Source organism: Ranitomeya variabilis, chromosome 3, assembly GCF_051348905.1.
Source record: "Ranitomeya variabilis isolate aRanVar5 chromosome 3, aRanVar5.hap1, whole genome shotgun sequence".
Classification (NCBI taxonomy): domain Eukaryota; kingdom Metazoa; phylum Chordata; class Amphibia; order Anura; family Dendrobatidae; genus Ranitomeya; species Ranitomeya variabilis.
Window position 1 is genome coordinate 581,120,879 of NC_135234.1, and position 10,417 is coordinate 581,131,295.

At 41.1% G+C, this 10,417-nt stretch overlaps 1 long non-coding RNA gene across 1 annotated transcript; it reads left to right on the forward strand.

Annotated features, from left to right (window-relative positions):
* The first annotated feature begins 1,412 nt into the window (after positions 1 to 1,412).
* On the forward strand, positions 1,413 to 7,159 carry LOC143818405 (uncharacterized). Its single transcript, XR_013224519.1, has 3 exons — positions 1,413 to 3,305; positions 3,384 to 3,712; positions 4,418 to 7,159. It is a non-coding gene; the product is annotated as an uncharacterized LOC143818405 (long non-coding RNA).
* The last annotated feature ends 3,258 nt before the right edge of the window (positions 7,160 to 10,417 follow it).

Here is a 10,417-nt window from a genome sequence, read left to right on the forward strand (position 1 = left end):
ATTGTGGAATGGTGCAACATGGGACTGTAAATATGTAATTATTCATCTGATACCTAACATATAGAATTCTGAGGTCCAACAGTGGTGGGACACTTTATGATATCAATAGTTCGAGCACCAAGAAAACTTGTCCCACCCTGATATCTACTTCCCTCTTCTACAAGTCATTTGTAGAGGATTCTCCTAGACTAATTTACAGAATAAATACTAAATAGTTAATTGCTATTAACCCAACTGCTAGGACCACCATCAAAATTAGCTTTGTTCCTGAAGACCACAGTGAGAAGGAAATTGTATGAAATATGAAGAAAAGCAGGATACTTGGTTTTCTGTCCATTTAACATACACACTCAATAGATTTTATTGCAAAAAATGCAGGTCTGAATATTTCTTCCTCTGCTATTGCCAGAAATATAATGTAAAATATAAATAAATAGTGGAATAGAAAAAAAAAATAAGTTGGGTCTTTGCTTTGACACTTTTATGCCAGTTAATCCTTTAAATCTATGGTGTTAATTAGCTCACATTAGGCAAGGTGTTTTATTTTCTGGGTAGTTATTCATCTATGAAAGTGGACGTTTATATCATTGCCTAGGATAAGTTATGCTCTCTGGAGTTCAGAATCTCTGATGCATTAAACAAGTGTAATTTCATCGCATACATGCGTAGACAACATACATAAATAGTTTTCAATGCAGCTTGCCTCCAATCCATAAAATTATACTGTCCTCTTCTCTCGCATTCATTTCCATGAAGACGCTTGTCAGATGAACTTTATGCCGAATGCATTCAAATTTCATAGCTCTACCTCTGGCCTAATTTTCACTGGGGAATGTAGTGTGACTTTCACAATCAAGTTGGCAGAGATTCTTAATGAGTGAAAGGGAATACTTCAACCCGAACAATGATGCTTTTGTGGGGTAAAAAGGAAAAGATGCAAGTGAACACAATTAGGTTTCGACCACTGCTCTGAATAACTTAATTCAGCTCTGTCTCCCTTCTATGAATAATCTCATGATTGGCATCTTGCTGGATATAAGGAAGATGATCTGCTCTTTAGTTTTACTAGAAATAAGGATCCTGCTATTTTATGAAGCGAGAATATTAAGTGACTCTTCTCCTTAAATGCTCCCAAGTATCAACTTCTTTTTCCCTTTTAAATTAATAATAATTTTTAATTTGATGTAAAAAATATATAAACATTGCTAAAAATTATCACAGTTGAAGAATTCCCCAAGATGCAATATTAATAATGTGTTGGCACATAATGTTTGCTACAGTGGTTTGATGCCTTAATTCTATTTCCTTGGTGTATACATGCTATATTTGCTTGGGGGAAATCTTTTGTATTGGTTCAACAGAGCATTCACCCTGTTTTCTGGGTTTTGAATTAATTTATCTCACACAGCTGCCATCACTGTGATACTTCCCAGCTTAGTGGCTTACATAGTGTAACACAAAATAATAAAAATGCATTTTCTATTGCATTGCCATACAGTATAGCTTTATATGAAAGGCTAGGTCGACACGATTTTCTTCATTCCATTTATTTGTCATCTTTCCAGCCTGTTGCATGGTTGTCAGCAGAGCAATCATTCAAAGTTCTGAAATGTGGCAATTGGCTGAGAAAAGAGCATTTCAGAGAAGCAGCAGTTTGTCTATTGACAGAGGTCCAGAACATCAGATGAAATGACATTGATAGACAAAGACAAGGTCATTTCATCTAAGCAGACCTAGAAAAGATGGTCAGTCTAGCAGGTAGGAAAGCAATATATATTAGCGAAGCATTATTAAATGCTGGGTAAGTAGGCACTGTATGCATGTAGGACACAACTATATAGCTTTTAAAGGATCTAAAATAAACTCTTGAATAAAAAAGATTGCACTATTTTGTACCTTCAGAAATCACTGTGAAAGACCCAAAATCCACTACACTCACCCCGTGTTACTTCACATTAGAGATGAGCAAATATAATAGAGTAGAACTGAATTCTACTTGAACATTATAAAAATTTTCCTTTGCCAATATGTGGATTTTTGCTAGCAAATTTAGCAAAATGGCGGCCACTGTTTGCCATTTTTCTGTGCTGTAAAAGGTCATCATAATGTTAAAAACATTTTAAAAATCCATATATTTTCATCTCTCTTTTGGTTTAGCCATCCAGTCCTCACCACATCTTCAGATTGCCTCTTGTGATGAAATCTCCAAGTCTGTCATGCAGGGCCCAGACTTTTAGCTTTTAGGAGACTCGGGAGCATTCTGCTAATGTTTGTAAGCCTATGGCGTAGGCTGTAACATAATGACAACGCAACCTTTTGCATTCTTCCGGAGAATCCTCCAATGAAAATCTGTAGAACTTTGGTGGTCAAACATAACTTTCGCTCTTTGGGTGATGTCATGGGCAGGAATGAACAAACCCATGGAAGTTCGGGTTCTTGTAGCCAACACAAACTTTATTCCAAAGTTTGATTCGAGTACCAAAACTGTGCCCGAAATTGAGCCAGAACGCGAACCCCATTGAAAACAATGGTGACTAAAACTTTTCTTCTGGAAAATGTATTCTCTCTCACCCAGAACTCCGAACATTGGAACAGACTTGTGAGAGAAGTCCCTGTTCAGAGTTTAGCACTGGACACTAACTGTCTGGTACGAACCCCGAGCTCATCTCTAGTCATGGGTACAACTGCTGTGTCCGAGAGATCACTGTGCAATACGTGCATGGAAGTTAGTGTTAAAGGTGTCGATTAGGATTAAAAAAATAAATCTGATTTTTTTTTTACCACAAAACATCCATTCAAGAATTGCCATACCGAACATAACCCATGGACCAGTGTTGCACCGTTTTTGGAAGAAAGTACCAATATTTTCTCCATCTTCTAAAATTTTGAATTTTTTTTTTTCATTTGATAACGACACCGGTATGGCGTTGAAGTGTGTTGTGAATAAAAAAAACCTTTTTCTCATCATCATATCTGAAGAATTGGTTTTCTCCAATAGCACATCACTCCTATATGTTCATCCATCTGGATCCAATAGCTCCTGGAGGATTTATCCATCAGCCACAGGGCAGCAGCAGGTATTTTTCTTCATGCCTACTTAGGAGTTGTGCCTGTCATAACACCACTAGGTGAGAGTAACCAGCACTCTCTTACTCCCACTTCTAAATTTACATAGGAAATTCAGAATGACTCATCCCATCTCCCTGACATTTGCCATTCATTTGCCAAATGAATGCTGTTCGGACCAATAAAACATGTTAGATGGTTAGTTGGTTCCACACTGTTGGCTGATGTCAGGCTAAAGTGTATGCCATACTTATTGCAGAAAATCTGCTTAAGGTCTTATTCAGACTGGTGAATTTTTATGAAAAAAATTCTCTGAGTGTCATTAGTTTTTTTCAACTGACTTTTAGCAGTGTTAGGCCATTGTCAGTTTTTACCATAAAAGTTTCATCAGTGAAACAGTGATTTTCTCATATGGAAGAATAAATAAAAATGTACAATTTTCTCAAACATATTACAGTGTTAATATCAGCACAGAACACAGATTGTACACTGATGTCATCCGTGTCTCTTAATAAAAAATGGACATGTTTCCGTGATTTTTTTGCTGACACCAGGTCCACAAAAACATGGATATGTGAACTTCTCTATAAACTATACTGAGTTTGACCTTTTTCAGTCTGTGAAAGTCATAGATAAAACACTTAAGGTACCGTCACACTAAGCGACGCTGCAGCGATACAGACAACGATGCCGATCGCTGCAGTGTCGCTGTTTGGTCGCTGGAGAGCTGTCACACAGACCGCTCTCCAGCGACCAACGATGCCGAGGTCCCTGGGCAACCAGGGTAAACATCGGGTTGCTAAGCGCAGGGCCGCGCTTAGTAACCCGATGTTTACCCTGGTTACCAGTGTAAAATGTAAAAAAACAAACAGTACATACTCACCTTCGCGTCCCTCGTCGTCCGCTTCCTGCACTGACTGAGTGCCGGCCCTAACAGCAGAGTGGTGACGTCACCGCTGTGCTGTGCTTTCACTTTACGGCCGGCGCTCAGTCAGTGCAGGAAGCGGACGGCGGGGGACGCGAAGGTGAGTATGTACTGTTTGTTTTTTTACATTTCACACTGGTAACCAGGGTAAACATCGGGTTACTAAGCGCGGCCCTGCGCTTAGTAACCCGATATTTACCCTGGTTACCATTGTAAAACATCGCTGGTATCGTTGCTTTTGCTGTCAAACACAACGATACACGGCGATCTGACGACCAAATAAAGTTCTGAACTTTAATCAACGACCAGCGATATCACAGCAGGATCCTGATCGCTGCTGCATGTCAAACACAACGATATCGCTATCCAGGACGCTGCAACGTCACGGATCGCTAGCGATATCGTTTAGTGTGACGGTACCTTAAGATTATCCACAGACATCTGAATGAGATTTTATCCTTACACCTCGATCAGCATGGTAGCAAACCAAGTATATCGTGGACCATTGAGTCATGTGTAACATGTTCTCATTCCTATCTACAGTATGTATGTAACAACCATACTTTTTGTCAGGAATTATCACTCAAGAACCTTATTTTCTGGAAATATGTTAGCCTGTCTCAGATGACTCATGGCTGCCAACCAACCTAGCCTTGCCTCTTCTAAGAGAGTTGAGAAGTGGTTTCTTGCTTTGTCTGGATTTCTCCCCATCTGTGGTATGGTGTACTGTTGTGTTACCCATACCTTTATTTTGAGGACCATTTATTATGAGGTCTTTAACCTCTTTCTGACCTCGGACGGGATAGTACATCCGAGGTCAGATACCCCGCTTTGATGCAGGGCTCCGGCGGTGAGCCCGCATCAAAGCCGGGACATGTCAGCTGTTTTGAACAGCTGACATGTGCCCACAATAGCGGCGGGTGAAATCGCGATTCACCCGCCACTATTAACTAGTTAAATGCCGCTGTCAAATGCTGACAGCGACATTTAACCAACGCTTCCGGCTGGGCGGCTGGAAATGAGCGCAGCGCCGACCCCGTCACATGATCGGGGGTCAGCGATGCTTCTGCGTTGTAACCATAGAGGTCCTTGAGACCTCTATGGTTACTGATGCCGGCCTGCTGTGAGCGTCCCCCTGTGGTCGGCACTCATAGCACACCTGTATTTCTGCTGTATAGCAGCGATCTGATGATCGCTGCTATGTAGCAGAGCCGATCGAGTGGTGCCAGATTCTAGCCTCTCATGGAGGCTATTGAAGCATGGCAAAAGTAAAAAAAAAAAGTTAAAAAAATGTGAAAAAAAAAAATAAATAAAAGTTTAAATCACCCCCCTTTCGCCCCATTCAAAATAAATCAATAAAAAAAATCAAACCTACACATATTTGGTATCACCGCATTCAGAATCTCCCGATCTATCAATAAGAAAAAAGGAATAACCTGATCGCTAAACGGCGTAGCGAGAAAAAAATTCTAAATGCCAGAATTATGTTTTTTTGGTCGCCATGACATTGCATTAAAATGCAATAAAGGGCGATCAAAAGAATGTATCTGCACCTAAATGTTATCATTAAAAACGGCAGCTCAGCACGCAAAAAATAAGCCCTCACCCGACCCCAGATCATGAAAAATGGAGATGCTACGGGTATGACGCCATTTGCCTTTTTTTTTTTTTTTCTTAGCAAAGTTTGGAATTTTTTTTCACCACTTAGATAAAAGAGCCATTTTTGGTGTCTATGAACTCATAATGACCTGGAGAATCATAATGACAGGTCAGTTTTAGCATTTAGTGAACTTAGTAAAAAAGCCAATCAAAAAACAAGTGTGGGATTGCACTTTTTTTGCAATTTCACCGCACTTGGAATTTTTTTCCCGTTTTCTAGTACACGACATGCTAAAACCAATGATGTCGATCAAAAGTACAACTTGTTTTGCAAAAAATAAGCCCTCGCATGGCCATATGGACGGAAAAATAAAAAAGTTATGGCTCTGGAAAGAAGGGGAGCAAAAAACGAACACGGAAAAACGGAAAATCCCAAGGTCATGAAGGTGTTAATGCATGACTGTTTATTCAGCATCAAAAGGGTGTTGTGGCATTCAATTCTTCTGCCTCATCTGACATCAAGCCAGGATTGCTGACCATCAAGAAATTCTAGGACAGTTCATTAAAATAAGGCACTTTTTTGCCCTGCCCGTAAAAAACATTCAAGGTGCCTGTGATTTTTGAAGCTGAAGAAACTCATATAAATTATTTTGACTGTAATTACCATTATTTTACAGTTCCCAGTGAATGCAGCTGAAGTTTTCATATCTGAATTTTGGGCTGTAGACAAGAATCACTTATAATCATGATTTATTATGGTTTTAAAATATGTCCATATAAAATATTGTCTCTCCATGATTTTTTGATAAGCTGTCCAGGAAAAATAAAAAGTCAAGTTGGCAACCCTGGATCAAGCATAGCGAGATGCTACTGCTCATGGCTTAGAACAATTGGCAAAGCATCCATTGGATGCCTGTGTGTCCTATTAAATAAAATAGGACAATACTTGCCAGGTGTCCTTCCAGGTGTGTAGTAGCTTCCTTTCATGCCCGATGTGAGACAGAAATGAAAGAGATGTGTCCACAGAACCCAATTAAACTACAAATTAAACTTTTGGTGTTTGTGCGCATCTCGCCATACAATAGATGCTGTTCTTTACAACCTTGTTAGTTGCTGTGTTATATTCTCTGTGAAACATCCATTCTTTTTACATCTTTCTCAGAACTTTCTCAACCTGATTCGGATATAAAGTGCCCACAACACTGTGCTGTCAATCAAAGTGAAGTACTGAAAGCTACCTGGGACTTTTTTGTAGGTTACTTCTTGCCATTATCATTCCTAACAATAAATTTAGGAGCATATCTTTGTGATCCAATGTTTTCATACAGGTTCCCTCTTGCAGAACATTGTTTTGAAAAGGTAGAGGAACTGTCAATAGCTCGACCATTACATTGTTAGATAATGCATTAGCTCTGCCATCACCTCCAGTGCTGCTAATTACGGGCTCAGAAACACACAGTCTCTGCCTAATGTGGGGAAAAGTGAAAATACTGTCTCATTCTGAGACTTAAGAAACTGATGTTAAGACTACAGTCATTGGGAAATAATCTGTTTCTCTGTATTGACTGGAAAAATGAAGAAAAATGAACCATTACAGCACAGTCTTCAATTTAAACACAATGATGGCCATCGCCCAGTGACACGATGCTAACGGCAAGAAGACCCAAGAGCAGAGGCAGAAAGCTTATAGACCGCCAGTAAGAGGCTGACCTCCACATGTGACAGTAAGATTATGGTCTTTCACATGTGACAGAGTACGGGCCGTGAAATGAATATGTGATGGTTTTTCAACAATACCCATGGCAACCTCTGATTTTAAGATTGATAGTATCACAGTGAAATGCTGGAAGTGTATCGTGTGCGTTATCTGAAAAGTGAAGTGATCTGTCTGTCTAACAATCTGATGCCTCCAGGATATTAAGGCAATATTGTAGTGGCCTTAAAAAACATTTGGGAATAGCTAATGCACCGATTGGTCATATTTTTAGTGTATACTATATATTATTTTCTCTATCTGTTTAGTAGTAAAAAACTTTCTGACAAATAAATCTAGAAATTTCATTTACTTGCCTATTCTTATCAGGAAAAATCTATAATTGGTATAATATATAATAATACAAGAGTGTTACATTGCTAGATGATCTTAGACCTGATGTGGCTGTGCACTTACTTTTAAAATCAAAGTCGGTACATAAAAAATTATAAATGTACAATATATTTTACTTTATCATTTATATTTATCTATCTATCTACCTATCTATTATCTATCTATCTATCTATCTATCTATTTATCTATCTATCTATCTATCTATCTCCTATCTATCTACCTATCTATTATCTATCTATCTATCTATTATTATTATTATTTATTGTTATAGCGCCATTTATTCCATGGCGCTTTACATGTGAGGAGGGGTATACATAATAAAAACAGGTACAATAATCTTGAACAATACAAGTCATAACTGGTACAGGAGGAAAGAGGACCCTGCCCGCGAGGGCTCACAATCTACAAAGGATGGGTGAGGATACAGTAGGTGAGGATAGAGCTGGTCGTGCAGTGGTTTGGTCGATCGGTGATTACGGCAGGTTGTAGGCTTGCCGGAAGAGGTAGGTCTTCAGGTTCTTTTTGAAGGTTTCGATGGTAGGTGAGAGTCTGATATGTTGTGGTAGAGAGTTCCAGAGTAGGGGCGATGCGCGAGAGAAATCTTGTATCCGATTGTGGGAAGAGGAGATAAGAGGGGAGTAGAGATCAAGATATTGTGAGGATCGGAGGTTGCGTGCAGGAAAGTACCGGGAGACGAGGTCACAGATGTATGGAGGAGACAGGTTGTGGATGGCTTTGTATGTCATGGTTAGGCTTATGTACTGGATTCTCTGGGTAATTGGGAGCCAGTGAAGGGATTGACAGAGGGGAGAAGCCGGGGAATAGCGGGGGGACAGGTGGATTAGTCGGGCAGCTGAGTTTAGAATAGATTGGAGGGGTGCGAGAGTGTTTGATGGGAGGCCACAGAGCAGGAGGTTACAGTAGTCGAGGCGGGAGATGATGAGGGCATGGACTAGAGTTTTTGCAGATTCTTGGCTTAGGAATGTACGGATCCGTGAAATGTTTTTGAGTTGAAGGCAGCAGGAAGTGGAAAGGGCTTGGATATGCGGTTTGAAGGAGAGATCAGTGTCAAGAATTACCCTGAGACAGCGAGCTTGTGGGACTAGGGAGAGTGGGCAGCCATTTACTGTAATGGATAGGTTCATTGGGGGGTCGTGTGAGATGGGGGAAAGACAATGAATTCTGTTTTGTCCATGTTAAGTTTTAGAAATCTATTCTGGTTGGGTAGGGTGGTGATATCTGGTCCAGAGATGTAGATCTGTGTGTCATCAGCATAAAGATGATACTGAAAACCGTGAGATTCCATGAGCTGTGCCAGGCCAGAAGTGTAAATGGAGAAGAGCAGGGGCCCTAGAACTGAGCCTTGCAGGACTCCGACAGATAGGGGGCGAGGTGAGGAGTTGGTGTGTGCATGGGAAACGCTGAATGTTCGGTCAGTTAGGTAAGACGAGATTCAGGATAAGGCCAAGTCTGTGATGCCAAGGGATAAGAGGGTCTGTAGTAATAGGGAATGGTCCACTGTGTCAAAGGCAGAGGACAGGTCCAGGAGGAGGAGGATAGAGTAGTGTCACTTGCTCTTGGCGGTTAATAGGTCATTGGTGACCTTAGTTAGGGCAGTTTCAGTGGAGTGGTGTGACCGAAAGCCTGATTGTAAGCGGCCAAAAAGGGAGCAGCAAGATAGATGGGAGGACAGTTCAAGATGGACGTGTTGTTCCAGTAGTTTTGAGGCATAGGGGAGAAGTGATATAGGGCGATAGCTAGATACAGAGGATGGGTCAAGAGAGAGCTTTTTGAGGATAGGTGTGATTGAGGCATGTTTAAGGCTTGAGGAGAAAGCACCAGTTATTAGTGATAGTTTGAAGTGATGGGTTAGGGTTGGGATGAAGACTGTGGCGAGGTTTGGGATGAAGTGGGAAGGGATCGGGTCAAGTGCACAGGTGGTGAGATGCAATCTTGAGAGTAGAGTGGAGAGTCGATCTTCTGTAGTAGTGGAGAAGTTGGTTTTGGAGGGGAGGGCTGGGTAGTTGGGAGGAAGGGCTCTGGGGGTTGTTGACTAAAACTGTCTCTGATGTTCTCAATCTTCTGCTTGAAAAATGAGGCAAAATCTTCATCTGAGATGAGTGGGGAGGGAGGAGCTTCTGGGGGACGGAGGAGAGAGTTGAAGGTGTTGAATAACTGTTTAGGGTTATGAGACAGGGAGGATATGAGAGATGAGAAGTAGGTTTGTTTAGCTGTGGCGAGTGTGGTCTTGAAAGTAGTGAGGGACTGTTTGAATGCTATAAAGTGCTTGTTGGAGTGGGATCTTTTCCATCTCCGCTCTGCAGCCCTGGAAGCTCGCCTCAGTTCTTTGGTCAGGCTGGTGTGCCAGGGATGTCTGTTGATTTTACGAGCATTAGTATGTGTGAGAGGCGCAAGAGATTCCAAAGCTGCAGCTACTGTGGTGTTATGTAGAGTGGCAGCGTCATCCGTGTTGTGTAAGGAACTTATGTCTGTGAGAGGGAGGAGGGATTCAGAGAGTGAATGTAGATCAAGGTGTTTAAGATTTCTGCGAGGGTGTGCAAGTTTGTGGGGTGGGGATTGTAGACAAGGAGTGGAGAGGGAAGAGAATGTGAGTAGATTGTTGTCAGAAAGAGGAAGAGGTGAGTTAGAGAGGTTAGATAGGGAGCAGAGGCGGGTGAAGATGAGGTCCAATGTGTGACCATCTTTGTGAGTGGCTGCAG